Below are 21,206 nucleotides of genomic sequence, written 5' to 3'. Positions count from 1 at the left end.
CCTTTCTGGACAGCCTCTGAGTGGGTCGAGGAACACATGGGATCTGTCCCATCCTTCTTCCCAGGCTGGAAGACATTTCCTGTATCCCTGGAAGGGTTCCTAACCACCATTTTATAAGATACCTTCAGAAAGGCTGTTCTTCACCTTTCTTCTACAAATACTTCATGTTATATGGAAGAGTGAAGAGATTCATTTACCTCACATATACACATTCATAAATGGTGTGCTTAGAGAAAGAGGGACTGCTCTGGCACTGTTTCAGTGCCCTTTCCTTGGCCTTTGTGTGCTTCTGAAATAGAGACTGAATACAATGTACCTGATTAACATTTTCCCTTATAAACCAGCACAGTTAAACAATTAAGTGCAATGTAGCTGATAGCCTTACTTACTCCATTAATGAGAGACACTTTCTTTCTAACAGCAGTTATTGAGAACTTTCTAGGCTATCTAAAATTCAGTAGGTGATGGATAATCACCAAGCCTGTCCTTATGGATATAATGTCTGTTCTTTACGCAAATGGTAAACCAGGAAACCTTGCCATAAAAGTCCCCAGGGAAAAAGTTCCCCCTCTTGGACTTGAAATACTGGTCTACTGGTTTTCTGGAGCTTTCTAGAATTATTATGGTGCTATCTGATGTACTTATTGCTGTCTTGGAGAGCCCTGGATGACCAAATACCCTTCAAGGGGACACTGTACTTCAGTTCAGGAGTGAAGATAAATAGAGAGTACATCATTAACTAAATCCAAGTCATTGTCCTGGATTCAGGCAAACAAAGATATTCAAAAGCCTCCAATTACAGGAATGTCACGCCTAAAAACTACATATCTTAAAATGAAGTGTTCACATTTCACTATTAGGCCCTTTCCTTTTTAGTAGACCACATCTTCAAGTTTTATTAAAAATGGTAATGCTATGGTCCCATGCCAGCTGGCACGCTGTCCCAGGCACTGAGCAATCTTCTGCCTGCCTCGAGCGCAGGCGGACGGAGACTGACCGTGGCGCCAGGGGGCCTACGAAGCACCTGTTCATGTTCGCCTTGGCCACTGGTGGCGAGGGCGCACAAGCAGGTAGGAAAAAGGCGGAGGGACTTCCATGCGGGGGAAGGGGTTTATTAGGGAGCAAAATTCACAGAGAAAAGCTGAAGCCATGTGGCTTCCAGGGAGTCTTGTACTTCCACGATTGGGGCATGGAAAACACACAGTAACCAATGGAACATCGGCCAGGGGTTGTTACCGAGGCAGGGAGAAGGGATTACAGCAAATGGGAGAAGGGGTAGGCGGGGAGGAGTAACAAGGACCAATTAACAACCGAAGAACATAGAACTCTCTGGAAATACAACCAAATATGAGGAATAAGGGGAGGGGAGGGCTGCGGCCAATGGCAAGGCACGGATTTACGTATTTTTCACAGCCTTTTGAATGCTCAGGGCTTTTGGGCTGTGGCAGCGTCAAACCAATGGACCTTTGGGTCCACTTGATCCAGCCAGCCCTGGCTTTGGCCATGGTTCACCGCAACATGGTAACATGCTTTAAATGTCTATTAATGTATGTCTAATTATAATGGAAGGCCTATAAAAATCCTTCTGACAGCCACATAAATAGCGAAACAATTATACTCAGTATAATTGCAATGAATACTAATAATGAAGTGGATCTTAGAAACAAAATTGCAAACAAGGATATTCATCTTAATCTATACTGGGACAAATCATTAAAAAATTTCTGGAGCAATTTTTCATAAAATCAGTGGTCAATTTTGCTTTAAAACAGTGATAAAAGCTGGGCCAGAATACTTTCAATTGTTTATGCGAACACCTTAAACTGGAAACCCATGGAAACTTTTGTTTTTAGAGGGAAGGAAGTTTAAAGATCAGCACTTGGGGGTGAATGTGGGAGATAGTTATGTTTTGTCTACCTGCATGTCCAACAGTGATTCTCTTGAAGTTGTGTCTAGAGCAGAGAAACATTTAAAATATGTGATGAAAAAATGTACTGCATGAAACATTAAATGAATTTAGCAATAAATAAAAGAGATATTACTAACAAAACTTTTAAAGTAAAATCAGAAATGAATTTATGAATAAACAAAGGAAATTAGTGGGTGGTTATTTCTGATGTTGGGGATGCAGGGTTGTTGTTTTGGGTTTTATTTTTCTGGTTTTTGTTTGTTTTTTTTAATAGTGTTAAATAACTCTAACTTTAGAGGTCCTTGACACAGATATCTGCATAACAAAGAATAGTTTATATAGTTTATATTCCCTCTGTAATCAGTGTAAAGAAATACTAGTTTTAGAGTATGACTAATCCTCTCTCAAGACAGTTACGAAATATAAGTCAAATTAATTACTCTCCAGAATATCCATTTCTCTCCATGAGCATACAAGGACTTCAGTTGCTTAACTCAAGTGGAGAACAGTAAGTGAGATCAATCCCACTCTCTATGAAACAAAAGGAGAGCAGTGAGTCCTTCTGGACTTTGGCTGAGGATTGAATGGCAAGACCATGGGAAAGGAGCCTGATTGCAGGGGGAAGACTCTTGTCCATGTGATGGTATGTCCTTCTGGAGAGAATTTTTGTGAGCCTTCTGAGGTGAGAGGGACTTGATTCTTGTCTTTCCTAAAACCAAACAATTTGAGCCAACCATATATGAAATGTAATGGGAGAAGAATTGCACTTTTAGTCTACACATTTCAGACTGCTTTGGTGGGTTTTCTGCTGGACTTCAACTTTGTCTAAACACAGTTGAATTATTTGCATAGAAATAGCTACTGAAATGTTAGGATATTATTATTATTCCAATGCCATTATCCACTCCAAAACGCTAAGGCAGGAATGTCTCTTTTAAGAACAACCACCTAAAAGTTAGGCATCTAGTCTGCTAGGTTTAAATGTCAACAGACGTACTCCCCTACCGTAAAATAGATATTTAGATAGCTGTAATGACTTGCTTTCCAAATGTGCCCATCTCTCACCCAACAAAAATTCTGTAGGAGTTTCATATCAATATCTATTATAGTATTAGATGAATAATTTTTAGCTGCATTTAAAGAAGAGGAATGAATCTTTAAAGGAAGTTAATGAAAGCTAAGGTTGCAAAGGAAATTTTTTATGGGTACTTACTGTAGTCTTCAGAGCCTTCTTCCCCCAATTCTCAATGCTTGCACGATGATTGTTCCCAAAAGGTTTATTTTGGGTTGTGATATGAAGGACTCCATTAATTCTGTATTTACTGAAATTTTTATTGTTATCAAGGATTTTTCATTATTAATAGTAACAATACCATTAACTATGTCTTTGTTATTCCTTAATATGGAGAACAAAAATTAATAATAATATAGTAAGATGATCATTATTGGCAGTTTTAAAGCAAATGCAGATGTTCAAGACATTGGTCTTCTTTTAAAGGATCTGTAAATATTATGAATGATCAAATATATATTCAGTAAAAGAAATATTTTTTCATTTCATTTTTTCTTCAGAAAAATTCTTTTTCTGAAGAAAGACTGCTGACCTAAGCAGTGAACCAAACAACAGGTTAAAAAAATGAGCTTGGTTTTATCTTTATCTACATTATTGAATTTTGTCTATGGCTTTGCAGTAATTTGGGAGATTGGATTAATTATGAAATCAGAACATTTATTTAGATATACTAAATAGAAATAAAATAAGGAGCTGATTTGCATGCACAAATGCCAATTTTCACACTTAAATAAGCAATTTCAGTTTTTCTTTATATTGAACTAACTGTATATTTTTATGAATAATATGTCCACAACATTTATCAGTGAAAGACTGTTAACATTCATCCAAACCAAATATGCTTTCTTTTCAGTAGTTACACAGTATTATATCAGAATTTACAAATTATCTTTTATTGTAGTAGAATTTATTCCACAGCTGAAATTCTGCATATCAAATGTTTGGCCAAAGAATTTTTACCAGTAAGTTTTAAGCAATTGAAAATTGAAGTTTACAATGGAAGTTTCACTACTGACTTAGTGACAGAAACATGAAGATCTTATTATAATTTAACATGCAGAATGAACCTCCATATATCTGTGGCAAATACAGGCTGTGCCGCCTCAAGGGTTTGGCATTTTTAGATAAAAAAGAATCAATGTCATTATACACAGTCTCTCTAGAGCATCATAATTATTCTGCATGCATACAATATTTATTTAAAACTTAAAATTAAACTTCAAGAGGTGGTCATTTGAAAGCTGGCAGTCAGTGAACGGATTCTGTCTTCATAAAAAAGAGAATATTTCTTCTAAAAGTTAAGAAGTAGATCAAAACGGTCTTTCCAGTAACTGACACTTTAGTCATACAGATGCTTTTTATGTGTCAGATTTATTAATAAAGAAGGTCCATGGGAATGAACAGAAGAAAATCTTGAGGATATGAGTGTCAGTTTTTGATATGTCAGGTATAATTTTGTAACTGTGATTTTTGGATAGCAGTACACACAGAGCATTGTACTGATGTTTGTGTACTTCTTTGTACTATTTCATTTGTGATGACTGAGAAAGAAGATGAGGCGGAGATGTTTTGATACAGGATTGAAACTTGAAACTGCAGTCCTTCAATTTGAACAGCATTCCTTTTTCATCTTTCTTTTCATGTTACCTTTTTAACTTTTGCCACTGATGTAAAGAAAAAAAGAAAATTTGAAAAGATGCCAGGTGTTGGTTCTTATCTAGGTGAAAGATCACAGAAATTGAGAATAAAGTATAGTTTTATTTTGTCATCATAACAGAATTATGAGACAGATCAAGTAGTTGTCAACAACAAGTGTTTGTCCTCCTAAAGCCAACACAGAGTAATTTAAACTGTGATATCCCTTCCTATTGCTCACAGAAAATATGCACATTATTATAATTAGCTGAAAGTGTAATATGTTGCTCCTGCTATTCTGCAAATAGCATCTTCTTTGGCTGCTCTTTGTGTACATTGGAGGTATTTTTAACTTATCAAAGTGCATGCAGCAAAGAACTGCAAAAGAATATCACAGTGCACCACCTGAAGAAAAGGAGTGCTCTTTTTTCCTTTTTTATGTTATTCATCTTACAGAGCATGTTATGTTAGAAGAAGGAAGAAGTGCAAAGTCCTTGTTTTTCAACAAATTTCTGTCAGTTGGAAGCTTGATTTCTTTTGATTAGAAAAGTGCTTATAAACAATCCCGTTATTCATGGATTTATTAATACACATCAAGGATGGTGTTTCAGTATCGAACAGCAGTACTCAAGATTCTGAAGTCAGGCATCTGCTTAAGGGTTTTATTGTTTCAACTCATAAACAGAGGCAAGGGCCAGCACTGTAGGAATTCCAGTGATCTGAAACCTGCTCCTTCATCTGTAAGCAAGAACAGCATGAGAACAAGAAAAGTTCCTCTCATTACCCAGTAGATTGCTACAATTAATGTTTGAATGCAGTGAAACTGTTCACTATGGTGCATCAAAACTGCTACTTCTCTTGATATTCCTTAGGATTTAATTCTTAATTTTCTCATGCACCTTGTACAGAAGTTATCCCTTGTTTAGCTTATGAGAATTTCTTTTCAGAAAAAGGTAATAAATGCATTTTAGAGTTGATATTTTTCCAATTTTGTTGGTTCTCAAGGCTCTTCCTGCTTAACTCTTAAACTGTTCATGCTTCTCTATGTGGTGCTGCTTCAAACACGTCTACTTTTGTAAACATCAGTCAGAGCCCAGCTGCCCTGTATACTTAAGAAATGTCAAAGTTCCTTCCTTCCTTCCTTCCTTCCTTCCTTCCTTCCTTCCTTCCTTCCTTCCTTCCGAATTCCGAATTCCGAATTCCTTCCTTCCTTCCTTCCGAATTCCGAATTCCTTCCTTCCTTCCTTCCTTCTGAATTCCTTCCTTCCTTCCTATTCCTTCCTTCCTTCCGAATTCCTTCCTTCCTTCCTTCCTTCCTTCCTTCCTTCCTTCCTTCCTTCCAAATTCCTTCCGAATTCCTTCCTTCCTTCCGAATTCCTTCCTTCCTTCCGAATTCCTTCCTTCCGAATTCCTTCCTTCCTTCCGAATTCCTTCCGAATTCCTTCCTTCCGAATTCCTTCCGAATTCCTTCCGAATTCCTTCCTTCCTTCCGAATTCCTTCCGAATTCCTTCCTTCCGAATTCCTTCCTTCCTTCCTTCCTTCCTTCCGAATTCCTTCCTTCCTTCCGAATTCCTTCCTTCCTTCCTTCCTCCCTTCCTTCCGAATTCCTTCCTTCCTTCCGAATTCCTTCCGAATTCCTTCCTTCCGAATTCCTTCCTTCCGAATTCCTTCCTTCCTTCCTTCCTTCCTTCCTTCCTTCCTTCCGAATTCCTTCCTTCCTTCCGAATTCCTTCCTTCCTTCTGAATTCCTTCCGAATTCCTTCCTTCCGAATTCCTTCCGAATTCCTTCCGAATTCCTTCCTTCCTTCCGAATTCCTTCCGAATTCCTTCCTTCCTTCCTTCCTTCCGAATTCCTTCCTTCGTTCCGAATTCCTTCCGAATTCCTTCCTTCCTTCCTTCCTTCCTTCATTCCTTCCTTCCTTCCGAATTCCTTCCTTCCGAATTCCTTCCTTCCTTCCAAATTCCTTCCTTCCTTCCTTCCTAATTCCTTCCTTCTTTCCTTCCTTCCTTCCTTCCTTCCTTCCTTCCTTCCTTCCTTCCTTCCTTCCTTCCGAATTCCTTCCTTCCTTCCGAATTCCTTCCTTCCGAATTCCTTCCTTCCGAATTCCTTCCTTCCTTCCAAATTCCTTCCGAATTCCTTCCTTCCTAATTCCTTCCTTCTTTCCTTCTTTCCTTCTTTCCTTCTTTCCTTCTTTCCTTCCTTCCTTCCTTCCTTCCTTCCTTCCTTCCGAATTCCTTCCTTCCGAATTCCTTCCTTCCTTCCTTCCTTCCGAATTCCTTCCTTCCTTCCTTCCTTCCTTCCGAGATACAGCAGTCTATTAATTCACTTCAGTCTTCTAACATACAAGGTATCTGTTCCTTTTATCTGGCTCTATCAGCCAAACAAAGATAAACACAGGGGGTGTCTTGGAAATTTCTTAAAATTGCACCAGGCTACTGTCATGCCTCCTCATAATCATCTGTTTTTCATAGGACTTGAACACAAAAAATACTGAGAATTAAGCTTGGATACAGACAACCTTTTGCTGTACAAAAACTCAATGATACAGTCTGATCAGTCAAAGTGACTAAGAGGAGCATCATGAGGTCCCCACACAGCCTACAGAACTGATACAATGGATATTAATCATGGGATTGAGCAGCACTTACAAATTTGCAACACTTATAATCATTTAAAAATAAGCCATTCAGCCTTTGCACGTGTGCAGTCTTTCCCCAGGCTCAATTCTTCAATCCTTCAATTCTTCCCTCTGGACATATGGGGAGAGTTTGCCATTCACCAGGGAAATCTTCTGAGCCAGCTGCTCTTTTCCATGACTCCCTGAAGAATGCATGGCCAATCGAAGCTGCTCTGCACTCCACGCTCTTCCTCTGACGAAAGTTCTTATTCATTCTTTAATGCCTGCTTCTCATTTTTAGGAGCCCAAATGCCTTTTCCACTTTAGCCCTGACTCAATTTCAAGATTATTTAGTCTCTGGCAGTGATGTAGGTGAGTGAGTAAGGAAGTGCCCAATTTGTGTTGTCACACGCAAAATGAGTTTCTTTTGGCTCTTTGGAAAGCAAAGTCCCATCAATTTTGGCTCTCTGCTTGCTCCCTCTTCCTTCAGCTACTTAAAAATTTTCCTGGCTATCCATCCCATCTTGACTTCAGCTTCCTAGGCTGCCAGGGAGGGAAGGCTTGACGCTATAGGCATACTCATCCTTTTACTTGGTGTGGGGACTCACAGGAATCTGCTAGAAGCAGCTGGGGCTTCAGTACCCTCCTTTAATGTAACTCACTTATAGTAATTAGTACCTCTCCTGCTCTTTGGATGTATAAAAGGTGATTACAGGGACTGCACAATACACCCCCCAACAGCACCTGTTTGCATGATGAAATGTTTAGAGGGTAAGAAGTCAATATAGCTGAAGGAGAAGGAAAACTCTTCATGGATCCAGCTCCTGGTGGCTCTTAGGTCACGGTAGGTGCTGACCTGAAGTTTACCTTTCTGGACATTTCCCATACAAATAAACATAACTGAAAATGAGAAAATCAAAGCAAACTCTGAGATAAAGAATGGCAAAGATATCTTGGAACAATTTCAAATTGTTTTAGGAAACATGAATTTCTTACCTGGGAGGAATTCTGACCTACTCCTTGAATGAAACCAGAACTGCTTGGTCTAATTGTAATGTCATCTTTAGAATATCTGTGCCGGTGTGTGGGTGTGTAACTGTAATCTTCCTGGCTTTGCCTTGCTGACATCCCTGCCAGTCAGCAGCTGCACATACCAGCCAGCCCTCTTTTGTGCCAATCTGGTGGTGAGTGGTGCAGAAACATTTTAATTAATGTTGAACTTCTCAAAGTTGAAGTGAAAACAATTACAGCTCAATTTTACTTTGCCTCCTCACTTTCACCACTTATATTCTCTCTTCCTCCTCCCTCTCCATTAGAGAGCTTCATTTCACAGACTGTGAATTATAATCTAATTATTATATTTTAAAAAGGCAGACAAGGCATTGTTTCTTCGTATTTCAGTTAAAAAGCTCTGAAATTACAAAGGAAAAGCTCTTTCCTTCTTGAGTGCCAGAAGCATAGAGTCATTCCCATCACAGACATCTCATTCTTCCCCATCTGTGACTTTTTTTCTTTCTTTTTTATACAGAAGGGATCACATCTTTCCCTTAACAACTGTTTGCACACCAGACTCAGAGAAAGTTCACAGCACACATCACATGTACATTGGATATGTAAGTGATCTGTAGCACAGCTAATTAGACCTAAATTCTTGATTTACTATTTATAAAACAAAATTGATTATTACTTCATCAACAACATTTAAAGCATCATTAAGAGAGGTCTGCTCCAGCAGCCTCAGGTTAAATTTTTTAACAAGCACTTTAGTTGCTAATCTGTGTTATTGCCAACATATGTAAACTTCCTAATGCTAATTGCATTCAGCTGTGAATCAAACAATGTCTAATTCTCTTCAGGATTAATTATGCACATGTGCTGCCTGCATTCCTAAACATGGTTCTCATAAATAATAAGAGATATATCTAGGCAGATGGGATTTTTCCAACTAAATGATCTGTTTATCATGAATAAAACAATTGACATACACAAGACTTCTAATGCAAAGTCACCACAACATTCCCATGTTTTTTAATCATAAATAATTGCTGTGACAGTTGTTTGTGTGAACATGTTTTTGTACAGCCAAGCACTAAGAAGCATGTCCTTCGGTAAGCACTCTTACCTTTGTGTGCACCTTTCTTTCTTCTTTCTTTTTCATCTTTTTTGATTTGAAGGTGCATAACAGAGTGGTTTATATCATGCGTTTGATGAATGAACTAAAGTCTCCACTAAATGCACAAGTTTTGTAAGCCCCAGGGAAATCTGGTTTAAGTACAGTGCAGGAAAAATTGCTAAAGTGTTATGTATTCTGCTTGTTTCAGGAAGACGCAATGAGTTTCTGGCATCCAGAGCCAACCTTAGCAGTATCTCTCTTTAGAATTTCTCTTTTATTAGTCTAAAAGGGCTGATAATTAACTGAACTTGTAAAATTAACTTGAAAAATAACTTCCAATGCTGAGTACATGGCAAGTAGAAATAACCATTTTAAAATTACATTTGACAGCAACAGAAGACATTTTCCTCTAAAAAGGGGAGACAAAGGTTTTCTATCATTCCTTTTAATGAAGATACCTTCTTTTAAATAGAATTTAAAATCTAGCTGCAGCAAGCAACTCCATAGCATGTCTCTTCTCATACAACACAGATGTCTTGGTTTCCACTGAAAAAGTCTTACATAGAAAATGCATCAGAATAGCAAGAATTTGATACTAGTAGAGGCTTATAAAACTATACTGTTTAACTCTATATTATTGCACCCATTATTTTCAGTCTTACTGTGGAATGTTTTAAATAGCCCTGATGATTTAGCTGATTTGAATTTTATATTGGGTCAGTATCTTTTATTTCTTTTTTTTTTTCCTAAAACAAAAATTGAAATAGCATGGTATTAAAGAAAAGTAATAGACTAATAGCTTAAGTGTCTGAATCTTTCAGTTTCGCAATAGGTGGGACACACTTAACCCCTGGCAATATGCCCTTAAAACTTATTTTTCAGGTGCCAGATGTTGATGTGAGAAAGTGGTTGAACACCTGTGGCTCATTTGGCTTCTCATTTCTCAGTTGAGTCTGGTAAGAAAGGTTATCAATTGGTATAATGGTTTCTATAATAAGAACACCTGTCCACTAGTCACTATACCTAGATCATCAGCTAATTTCTAAAGGCCATCAAAAACTCAGTTGGTTATCAGTGACGACCTTTGCTGAATTTCAGTTGGTGACACTGAGATGAAAAGCTATGCTAGTCAGTGAGTCAGTCTGCCCTCGGCTCAGTTTGGGCAAGATAAAACTTGATGAAGCTATGGCTTATCTGTGTTAAAGTGAGATTCTAACATGACAAAATGCTTGATAATCTGGAAAACTGGAAAATCTGGAAAAATTTAAAATGTTTACATATCTTGAACAGCTTTATTACAAAAGGAGACATTTTCTGGTCTTTGAAATTAGGTAATTCATGATGATAGCATGAAAGAATAAAAGCAACTGAAGAACTGAGAGAACTGAAGCATCCAACTGTTTCTCAGCAGTGGAGACTGCAAAAAATATGTTTAACAGTGTGAGGTGCTGTTCCAGAGTGTGAAAAGAGCATGTGGGTAGAGTGCTACCATTGGGTAAGCGTACAATTTTCAGGGTAGTTATTTCTTGTTTGTTTTTTTATACAAAGCCTAGGAGCTATGCTCATTTAAGTCATTTGTAAACAGCTCAGGTGCTCATTTACAAAAGAAAAATGCCTTTCAAGTGTTGAAAGAAGTCCCAAGCTTATGTTTAAATGAGATTTGAACTTTCAAGTAGAGGTGATTTCACTTGCATTTCTGAAATTTAAAAATTAAGTAAATCACTTTGCCATTAAAAGAACCAGATGATACACCTGAAAGGTCTTGGACCCCTAAAGATATTTGAGTTGTTGGACCTACTTACCACTGGGCTGCTTCTCAGCCTGTGGTCCCCTCACAGGGAGACTGGCTACAGCCTCTTGTTTTATTTTGGATATGGAAATTTGGTCCCAGACAGCATGAGTGACATCCTTCCACTGAGCAAAGGTGATGTACAAAGAAGAGATAAAGTGTTAAGTGGGGCAAAGTACTATCTTGTTTATCAGTCAACAGTTAGAACTACCTACCTTTTCCTCTCAATTCCATCATAAAGACCTAAGTTAAACTTAGCTGTCAGCAAAATAATGTAGTTCCTGACAAGCAATTCAAAGTAATTTAAATAAAAACATCAACAAAACAGTCCACTGGCATTTTTGCTAGTTTTACTTGCCCGCAAAATTAAATAATTTGGTTCAAACTGTTCATCTGTATCCTGAAGTACAATTGTTTATGGGTTTAAAAAAAGGATTGTTGCCATCATGTAATCATCTTGGAAAATATGAACTGGGCTCCTTTCAGATGAAACTAAACTGGAACATGTTCTCCAAAAGCAGGCTGAAAGTACACTTAGTGCAAACAGGTGCTGAACCCTTGAGCTAGGCAAGGACCAGTCTAAATTTACTTCCCACTGAAATATTTGCAGTGTGGATGCTAGATCCTCTACGGCAGCTGTTTTGCAGACGTGCTGCAAGGCTACACTACACTAATCCATACACAGCCCTGAAGGCCATGAAGTACACTATTCAGCAAACGCTGAACTTCTTTGAAAGTCTATGTGCAAGAGCGAGAAAAGCAGTTCACAGACTGGGATTCCAATCTGTGTGGTTAAGTGTAGGTGTCTTAAAGACAATTCAACCAATCTTTTTGAAAATAGGTAGCATCTCTCAGAGACTGAAATATTATCGTTTCTGATTTAAACATTTTCATGAAAGACTTTCAAAACTGTATTACAAAAGGTGCAGAGACTAGCAGACTCTGAATGGGGCTCTGGGAGGCCCTGGACTGCTCCCTGACGAAGATAAGATAAAGTAACAACTCAGGGCTGGGGTCATTCACAAAGCACAGGCTTACCACCTCAGGAGTGGAGATGACGGCCCCAGGGCTATCAGCTGCCAGGCTCGCACAGACCCCCTGCACCAAAGGGTGGAGGGAGAGGCTTTGGGTGTGTGTTGGAAAAGCCTCTGGTCAGAGGTGCAGTGACTGCCCATCCTCCCCTGTGCAGAGGAGCCCAGCTGAGGGCCTCCTTCACTGGGGGAGAAGCTGCACCCACAAGAAGGACAGAGGGGGTGTCATGGCCTGTCAAAGGCCCCCCAGAGGGGTCCCCAGACCCTGCACCAGAGATGATGCAACAGACCCTCAGTGTTGCAAGGGACAGTGTCAAACTGGCCCCCTGCAGGGGAGGCATGTGGGTGGGTGTTCCCACCTGGCCCAAATGTATAATAATCCACGAGCAGACCAGATGGAGGGGAGCAACAAGATGTCATTGGGACCCTCGGATGGGTGATATGCTTCCACCTAACCCCTGTCACCTCGCCCTGCCCCCCCTTCCCCTTTTTTTTCCCAATTTCTTTCTTTTCTCTTTCTTTCTCTTTGCCTCTTTTACTATTAAAAAAAAAATACATCAACTTTTTGGCACCAACATCTAACTTTGTTTGGTTTTAATCTTGTTTTTGGGTATATTTTGAACCTTCAAAGTTCTTTCCAGTTTATACACAGGGACATAATTTTCTTTGCCCTTCTGGGTTTAAACTGGATCGCAACAGTATCATAGGCAAAATAGACCTTGACACATTTTTATTTGTCTGAAAGAAGTTCTAGAAGATAATTTCATTGTTAATTTAGCACAAAAGTATAAAATTGTCACGTGAGTACGAATGAAGGTGGAAGGTACCTTATAAAAATTAAGAAGTCGTACTCTTAGACTGTGTCTGTGAATCTCAACAAAACAGGACAAGGGAGCCAGTGAAGGCTCTGCATGGATGGTCTTGGACCCTGTTTGACCCCTCCTGGGTTTTTAGGCTGTGCTCAGCGGAGCTGCCGGGATGAGGCTTGGCCACACCCCTGGGCAGTGTTAGTGAAAAGGCACCTGGATGGGCTCTCCATTTCCCACAGTCCTCCACTCCTGCTGCAGCTAGCTTTTGTGTCTTCCAAGCTAGGTGCCTTTGTGCTGCTTTCCATAGCGTGGAGGCGCATGGGCTGCAACACACTGCACAACAGGTTTCAGGTCATATGAGCTTAAAAATATGCAAGATATAACAGCTACATTTTAGGACCATAAAAGCAATACATGAAATTTGGTGGAGGCACAGGCCATTTTCACCTTCACTGTGGTTTGACTTGGTGTTTTGCCCACGGCTTTATTCAATCCAAATGTCCCCTGCATTAAAAAGTGCAGAGCCATAAATAAAACTAAGAGAAGAAAAAGAGAGAATTTCAAGTCTTAGGTATTTTGCATAATAGTTCTCCTAGAAAGGTATTTTACCATTGTAGTGTCTCCATTTCATTGTTATTGTTGTCAATTACAAATATATTATTGTCTGATGTGGTTTTTATTTCCTCACCAATGAATAAAAGACATGGTGTTTGAAAAGGAATCTCTATACAGGGTGGGAGGAACTTGAATGTTTTCTGGACAATTGAGGAGGGAAGAACATCTGTTTCTGCATTTCGTTTTGCCTTCTCACATTAAAACATGTTTTGAAGAACCTAGTGGGGTGCTGAAAACTGGAGAATTTTTATCAAGATATTTTGTTCATGCAGTGCTGGTGTTTCTTAACTATGTGCACAAGATAAAAGATTGTAATATGCCTCCTAGTAAAAACTTTGACCTTTAGTAATTTTGTTAGTCACTGCTGGCAAAATAAGTGAAAGTGCTTGGCACATGGCTTTACTTCTCATCAATACCAGATTCTTCAGCCATTTTTGCATAAAATCAGAGTATCATCCTGGGCCATTTCCATAGATTCTTCTTACATGACTATAATTTCTTTTAATTAAGATAAAAGAAATAATGAAAAGGTGTTGTAAGCTATTTTTCTATGTTCTGTTCTTTAACAATTAACCATTTTCAGTTCAGGAGGAATTTTCTCATGCTCCCACATCCAAGATACTGTCATTTGTAGGGCAAGAACTCAAGCACCTATCTTTTTACACAGCTTTATGCCTTGCCAGCAAGCTGTATTAAGTTATATTTTGTGGGTATAACTTCTAACCCCAAGCTCAGAATTGGGGGTTTTATGTGAAGAATATCTCCTAGCTCCTAACAGAACTTGAATCTAACAGTGCTTCCATGCTTTATCCATCTAAATACCAAATGAAATCCTGTATCAGAATGTGATATTATGCAAGAGATCAGTAGCTTTCAAGAAGGAGTACAACATCACTGCCATCCATCACACTCTGGCCTGCTCTGCAGACACGCTGAAGCACACTGCATTTGCAAGTCCTCAATGACATTCTCTCAATTGCTTCTGTGAAACTGTTTGGATGATACACCTAAACTGATTAGGTCACCATTACGGACATTAACATACTCAAGTATCTGAAAAGGGCAATAGCAGGGGCCCTTTGGATGCTAATGACAAAAAAGGCATATTAGAAAGGATAAACTTGCTTGGGGTTTTTCTCTGTCTGTTCCATTTTTTGAGGGGGGGATGGGGATTGGTGCAGTTGAGGTGTTTCTAACAATTTTCCATTTGCTACAGCTTAATGTTTTCGGGGTTTTATGAGTCTTGTTTAGAAGTTTACTGATCAGACAAAGAAAAGCACATACATGTGTAATTTTGAGGGTAAAGAGAGGGTCACTGATAAATGGATTACTATGGCTGTATTATCACTTTCAAGGATGGAGAAGGTGTGTCTCGCTGTACCCCCTTCTCCTTTATTTCATTGCAATTGCATTTAATAAACTGTTGGGTTTTCCATTAAAAATACCATACTACTAGAAAAAAGAATTTGATTTCTTTTGAATTTCACATTTTAGCATGGTCTCTGCTTACTGCAAGAGCTAATAAATATTAAGATTTTTCATTGGGTACTATAGCAAAGCAGTTTTTTGGGGAGTATAGTAAAATGGTTGCTCTTTTGAGATTTTGGAGGGTTTCAGTCACCCGGTTACTATCTGTAGGGAGATGCCACTAAAACTAAAGTCCATCTGTAAATATCAGATGCATTGAGGAGCATTTTCGTTGCTTCTCATCAGAAGTTGGTTGCTATTGGAAAAGCTGATGCTCCAGCTGGCAGTTCAAATTGATAGAATAATGCACATGTGAACTTCCTAAAGAGAGCTTTGTCTGGGGTTAAGTGTTTCCTGAACTCAGGGAACATGGTACACAGTTACTCAATTAATTTCTGTTACTGATACTAAGTGGCAGAGAAATACTAGGTAAAAAAAGACTACCGAGAAATTTGGATGAACTGTTATGGAGGACACAAGAAGAACATCATGAGGCTACTTTTGGAAAAATGACTAAGGTTTTTTAGGAGAAGGTCAATATCTGAACAGCCGTAGCTACATATTGTTTGTAGGTTTGTCCCTATGCTCAAGGCCCATGAAGTGCATTGCTCTATTCACAATCTGTATTTTCTATTTCTATTATATGAACATTTAATGGTCTTATTCACCAAATCATATTGCAATTTATAGCACAGATAAAATTATGTGGCAAAAATTACCCCTACTTCAATGGCTGATGTCTTAATTGCTATAAATAGAACATGGGTAGATAGGGCTGCTAAACCGGGCTGGAAATGAGACGGATGTGCAAGCTGGAGCCTGTGATTAAGAAAGGCCAATGTCAGGAATGCCAAGGAATCACAATGCTAGGGTCTAGATAGAAAATTTATTACATGGAAATCACGAGGAAAACCCAGAAGACAAGGCATCTGTATATTCTAAGCCTAAGAGGCAAGGCAGAAGCTTAACACAGGTTCAGACAAAGGTTAGGGTTCCAGGGATTTTAAGTCTGAGGTAAGGGGACAGAAACAGGAACAGGCAGTGCAGGCAAGGTGGGGACAAATACTTGGGCAAGTAAGATGGAATGTATCTGTATGAAGGGATGGAATGGTCTGTACTAAGAACTACAGACCAAATCACAGCAGGTAGGAACCAAAGTTAGGAATCAAGAATCAGAACAAGACTCAGAGGCAAACTACAAGTTGCTGGGAATGTTTTCTATAGCCCTCTGAGTCCATTCAGAGGCTTTATTTTGATCAGGATTAAAATAAAGATGCTGCCTGTGAGGTAGCCACCTTGATGCCCTTTATAACCAGCAGGGAAAAATATGCACCTGACGGATGCAATTCATCTCTTCCTAAAGCAGATGTTTAAAGTAAGACTGATGAATTGCACCCTAGAAGTGTCTATTTCTCTCCATTAATTATGAACAGGGGCTATAGTAACTAGCTGAGATATATGCTTTTGTTATAAATGTTGGATGTCTAATGTTGGATGAGATGAGTCCTACAGCCTCAGGTGTCCTAGACATTCCACTGCATCGCAGCTTTGCCCTGTTCAGTTAAGGCCCTGATCCATCAAGCAATTAAATATGTACGTAGGTTTTTGAGAATGAATGTGATTAAATGTTCTGGGGGATTGTAGGCAGATGAGTAAATGCTTCAATGTGGGAATGTGGATCTTGAATTAACTACTTAGTTTGTCTTCCAGGAGTCTGCCACTCCTTTTGTAAAAATCTTTGTCTCCTCTGTACTTGAAGCTGCATTCTGTCCCTAATGAAACATACCATCCCTGCTATCCATACACTAAGTGCAAGCACACATTTGGTTTTCAGATAGCAATTCTGCAAAATCCAATCATCCACACATTTGGAAAAGTAGACACCAGAGGGCTGGAAGAGTAGCCAAGTGAAATTAATCTCTGAATATTTAGGTGAATATTCAGATGTATTTTTATGATTTCTCCCTGGTTATATCAGCAACTGTGAGGTGAAGTAGTTTAATCAAAGTTTTAGACTGCACAAGATCTATGGTTGATGGAATGTGGCTCAAAAGGGGAGCTCCTTATCACACAGAGCAGCTGTCACATAGAAGGAAGGAATACACAAATGGAGTTGAAAACGTGATATCCAGATATTTCTGTTGTAGAAATTAACCAGATTTTCATAGTGGATTTATGTCATCTACTTTGAATTCAGGATTTTGATATGGTCTCCTACCTTTTTATCACAACTGAATATTAGTCTTGATGGGTAGATTATTAGGTGAGGGAAAAGTCAGCTAAATCGCTGGTCAGAGTGCAGAGGCCCACTATCCATGTTCTGCCTTGGGTGACTAATCACAAGTGAAACTTCTAAGGGGTCTGTCTGGAGACTGATTGCGTTTAATATTTTACCAATGCCTTAGAGGAGAAGACAGAAGGCACCCTCATCGAGTTTGCATATGACAACTTCTGGGGACATCATGGCTACTCATGAGGGCAGTGCTGCTGTCCAGATGGACCTGCCAAGCTGGACAAATGTGCTGACAGGAACCTCATGATGCTGAACACAGACAAATGTAAAGTTGTGCACTTGTGAGAGACTAACCCCCTTCGCCAGTGCAGGCTGGGCACTGACTGACTGCCTGGGTACTGGTCAGCTGGAAAGCCCCTGAGGATCCTGCTGGACAGTAAATTAGATATGAGTTCCACCTGGCTGTGATGAGGGCTAACAGTGTACTTGGCTGTAAAAATAGGATTGTAGCCACTAGGCCAAGGGAAGAGCTTAATCACTTCAGCTTGTTGCTTGTTAGACAGTTTCTGGAGTGCTGCATCTGGCTGTTGGCCCCTAAGTACAGGAAAGAGATGCTGATCAGCTGGAGCAAATTCAGCAAAGAGCCACCAAGATGGCTGGGGGCTGGAATCCTGTGAGGGGAGGCTGAAGGAGCAGAGCTTCTTCAAGAGATGTTGTTCCAGGGGACTTTAGGGACTACTAAGTGTACAGAGCCAGGCTCTTAACTGAAGTGCACAGTGGGAGAATGGGAAACAGTGCACATAAATTGAAGCATAAGAATTTCTGATGTTATCAGCATAATTAAGCACTGGTGCAGCATCACGGAAGTTACAGTATCTGTATTCTTGGAGGCTGTTAAGAGTGGACAACGTCCTGACCAACTTGGTCTTAAATCTGTTTAACCCTGCTCTGAGCAGAGAGACTAAAGACCTCCTGGCATCCCTACCAATCTAAATGATGCTGTGAGAAGCGACGGTGATCTTATCTGTGCTGATTATGAATGTGGGCATAAGGAAATTATTATTTAAGAAAAAGGAATTAGCTGTATTACTGCACTAGACATAGGCCGCAGCCCTTTAGCTGGATTATGAAGGCAAAGCCTGGTGTGTCTGGGTTGCAGAAATAGTCTGCACAAGCCTAGGAATGCATCTAAGTGTCTTGAAATGCAGAATCAGGATAAAATAGTATATCTCTCCTTGAAGAGGGTTTCTTGCCATTTTTTCCAGGTTTGATATTTCAGGGTCACAGGTGAGACTGTCATTACTTATTTTAATACTGATGGTGTTCCTTCAAAATATGTTATACATGATCAATAAAGCTTTTAAGGCATATTTTAATATATTGGTAATTGTTCAGCTTATGTAAAAGGCCTGGTGTTGAAGGCTGCCTTTAACTTGGTTTGTCAGACTACAGGTCTTTGTGAAAATTTTACTGGAAAATGTAAAAGCACAATTAAACTAATGCTGTAAGTAACAAAAACAATAACTCATAATTTCACACTCTATAAATATGGGGGGTTTGGCCATTACAATTATGCACACTACTGCAGTATAGTGTGTCCATGGTAACGTAATAAACATATATATTTCTTTGAAGTTTTAATACTCTTTTTGAGGTATACAGCACCTTATAAAATTTTATTTATAAGTGGAATATAACATGCAAACAATGAAAAGCTTTCAAAGATAAAGTCATTGCAGATATTAGAATGCACTCATAATTATGCTTTTTACCATCCATTTGAGATGACTTCTTATTTGGCACTTTTGGGATGGAAAGATTTCTGTTCAGTTCATGGAAGGTTTTCAACTATATTGGTCCTAGTATGTAACAGCATTTTTATGTAGACATAGGCATATAAAAATACTTATGAAAATACTGGAATGAAGTACCATGAAAATTAATATTCTGCTTTTTCCCTGAAGACATTTTAAATAAGAGACTTTATATTATTTTTGCAGAAACTTGATACGAACCTATATATATTCTAAATATCACATTCACATTATTTGCAGCGTGCTTTAGCACAATGCCAACATCTTACACACCACACAGTATTTATTTTATACGAAGTATATTTATGATAATTTAGATTTTTAGTACTCCATGTGTGTTTGAAATATCCATACTGCACAAGATCTTATTATGCCAATATACATGGTATAGAGTACTAGATTTTTTCTGTGAAAAAATACAACCTCGGCAAACTTCTGGAAATACCATCTTTTTCTGCCCTTGAAATCAGTTTTGTATTACAGGTTTTTTTGCCTAAATATGTTTTAAGGGATTTTAAAGTGTTCTGTACAGTCTTAGTTTTGTTTCCAGCAAAGCAGATGGCAAGAATTTGACATAGCTGTAGTGCTCATGCTTGGCAAAGCCACAAGTAAGTGAACATTAATTTTACTGTTTCATGACAGTAGCACATTTAGGGTCTCTCCTGAAATCAGCCCCCTTCTGATGGCCTCTATTCAAGTATCTGGGAAGAATTAGTTCCAACTCAGATTGCTTACAGCACCAGCAAAGCCTACAGGGGAAGAAAATCGGATTCTCCCTGCTTGGATTCCAGTGTATATTCCAATGTTTCTTCCTAGTGTTGTGTCTTCACTGCAAGCATTGCCAAATAATAAATTGTTCACAGAATATCACTGACTGTAGATCATACTTTACCCTGTGTATAGTTATTGTACACTTTACACATTTCTACATTTCTAGCTGTACAGTATTCAAGAGAAATTATTAAAATTTCTGAAATTATCTAGCATTTAGCACATCCAAACACCCTAGAACTTGTGTCTTATTCCTGAAGACTTGGTGGAGTTTGTTCCACAGTACTTGGGAACATGTCATAATACTTTTGGAAAGGTGGAACATCCTTCCACGGAATCACAGAATTCACGGAATGGATCTGGTCGGAAGGGACCCCACTGGGTCATCTGGTCCAAGTTCCCTGCTCAAGTAGGGTCATCCCAGAGCACAGGATTGTGTCCAGGCAATCTTGAATATCTGCAGTGAAGGAGACTCCACAACCTCTCTGGGCAATCTGTTCTTTCTTGCTAGCTTTGTAAGTATGTGAAATACAGGTTCCCACACTTATCTGTGCAGCAGACATGAACAGCAGCATCTCAGGCTGATGGCTGTTTCTGTTTACAATGGCTAAAGCAACTAGGATGATGAAATAAGCAGGACTATGGGAATAGAAACTATACAATGAAAAAATAGAAATGCTTCTGCAATTAGCTGATTTTAGTGAGTTTCTGATGCTACCCAGATTTTTTTAATATGTCCTTGACTTGGGAAAGTGAAAAATAGAGTAGGACCTTAAAGCACTTGATTCTTAGCACAGACAACTTTTTCTATACTTTGTACATTGTGGCTAGCAAAGTGGCTCCTGGAATATGCCAAAGTAAAAGAACCAATCATCATCACTACCACCAATAAAAATAACAATAACTTTGCGTTTATGTACTTTAGCAATTATCACCTGGCTTCACATCAGCTATTTGGTCTGTGCTTATGATGATATATAATTTCCTCTTTTTACATATTAGTACACAATTGCAGTGACTTCTTGTAACAGCCTCATAAAACCTCTCTTACACTCAACATTATATAAAAAGTTACTGTGTTATGATGGTTTTCTAAAAATAAAAAATAGTTTACTAAGTTCTAGGAACAATTTCAGCTTCCTCCATAATTACATGCCCTCTCATATTGCTTCCCTGCAGATCTCTTGAATGTCAAGTTTCAGTTCTTGTTGCTGACTCCATTTTCAAGGTCTCACAGAAAGTCATAAAGGGAAATTGGCTATTTTTCTACCACTGCTTCCTGGCTTCTTGTTTTTATCACCATCTCTATTAAGAAAATGCTTGAAAATT

The sequence above is a fragment of the Corvus cornix genome, chromosome 1A, assembly GCF_000738735.6.
Source record: "Corvus cornix cornix isolate S_Up_H32 chromosome 1A, ASM73873v5, whole genome shotgun sequence".
NCBI lineage: Eukaryota > Metazoa > Chordata > Aves > Passeriformes > Corvidae > Corvus > Corvus cornix.
Note: the sequence above shows the minus strand (reverse complement) of the source record.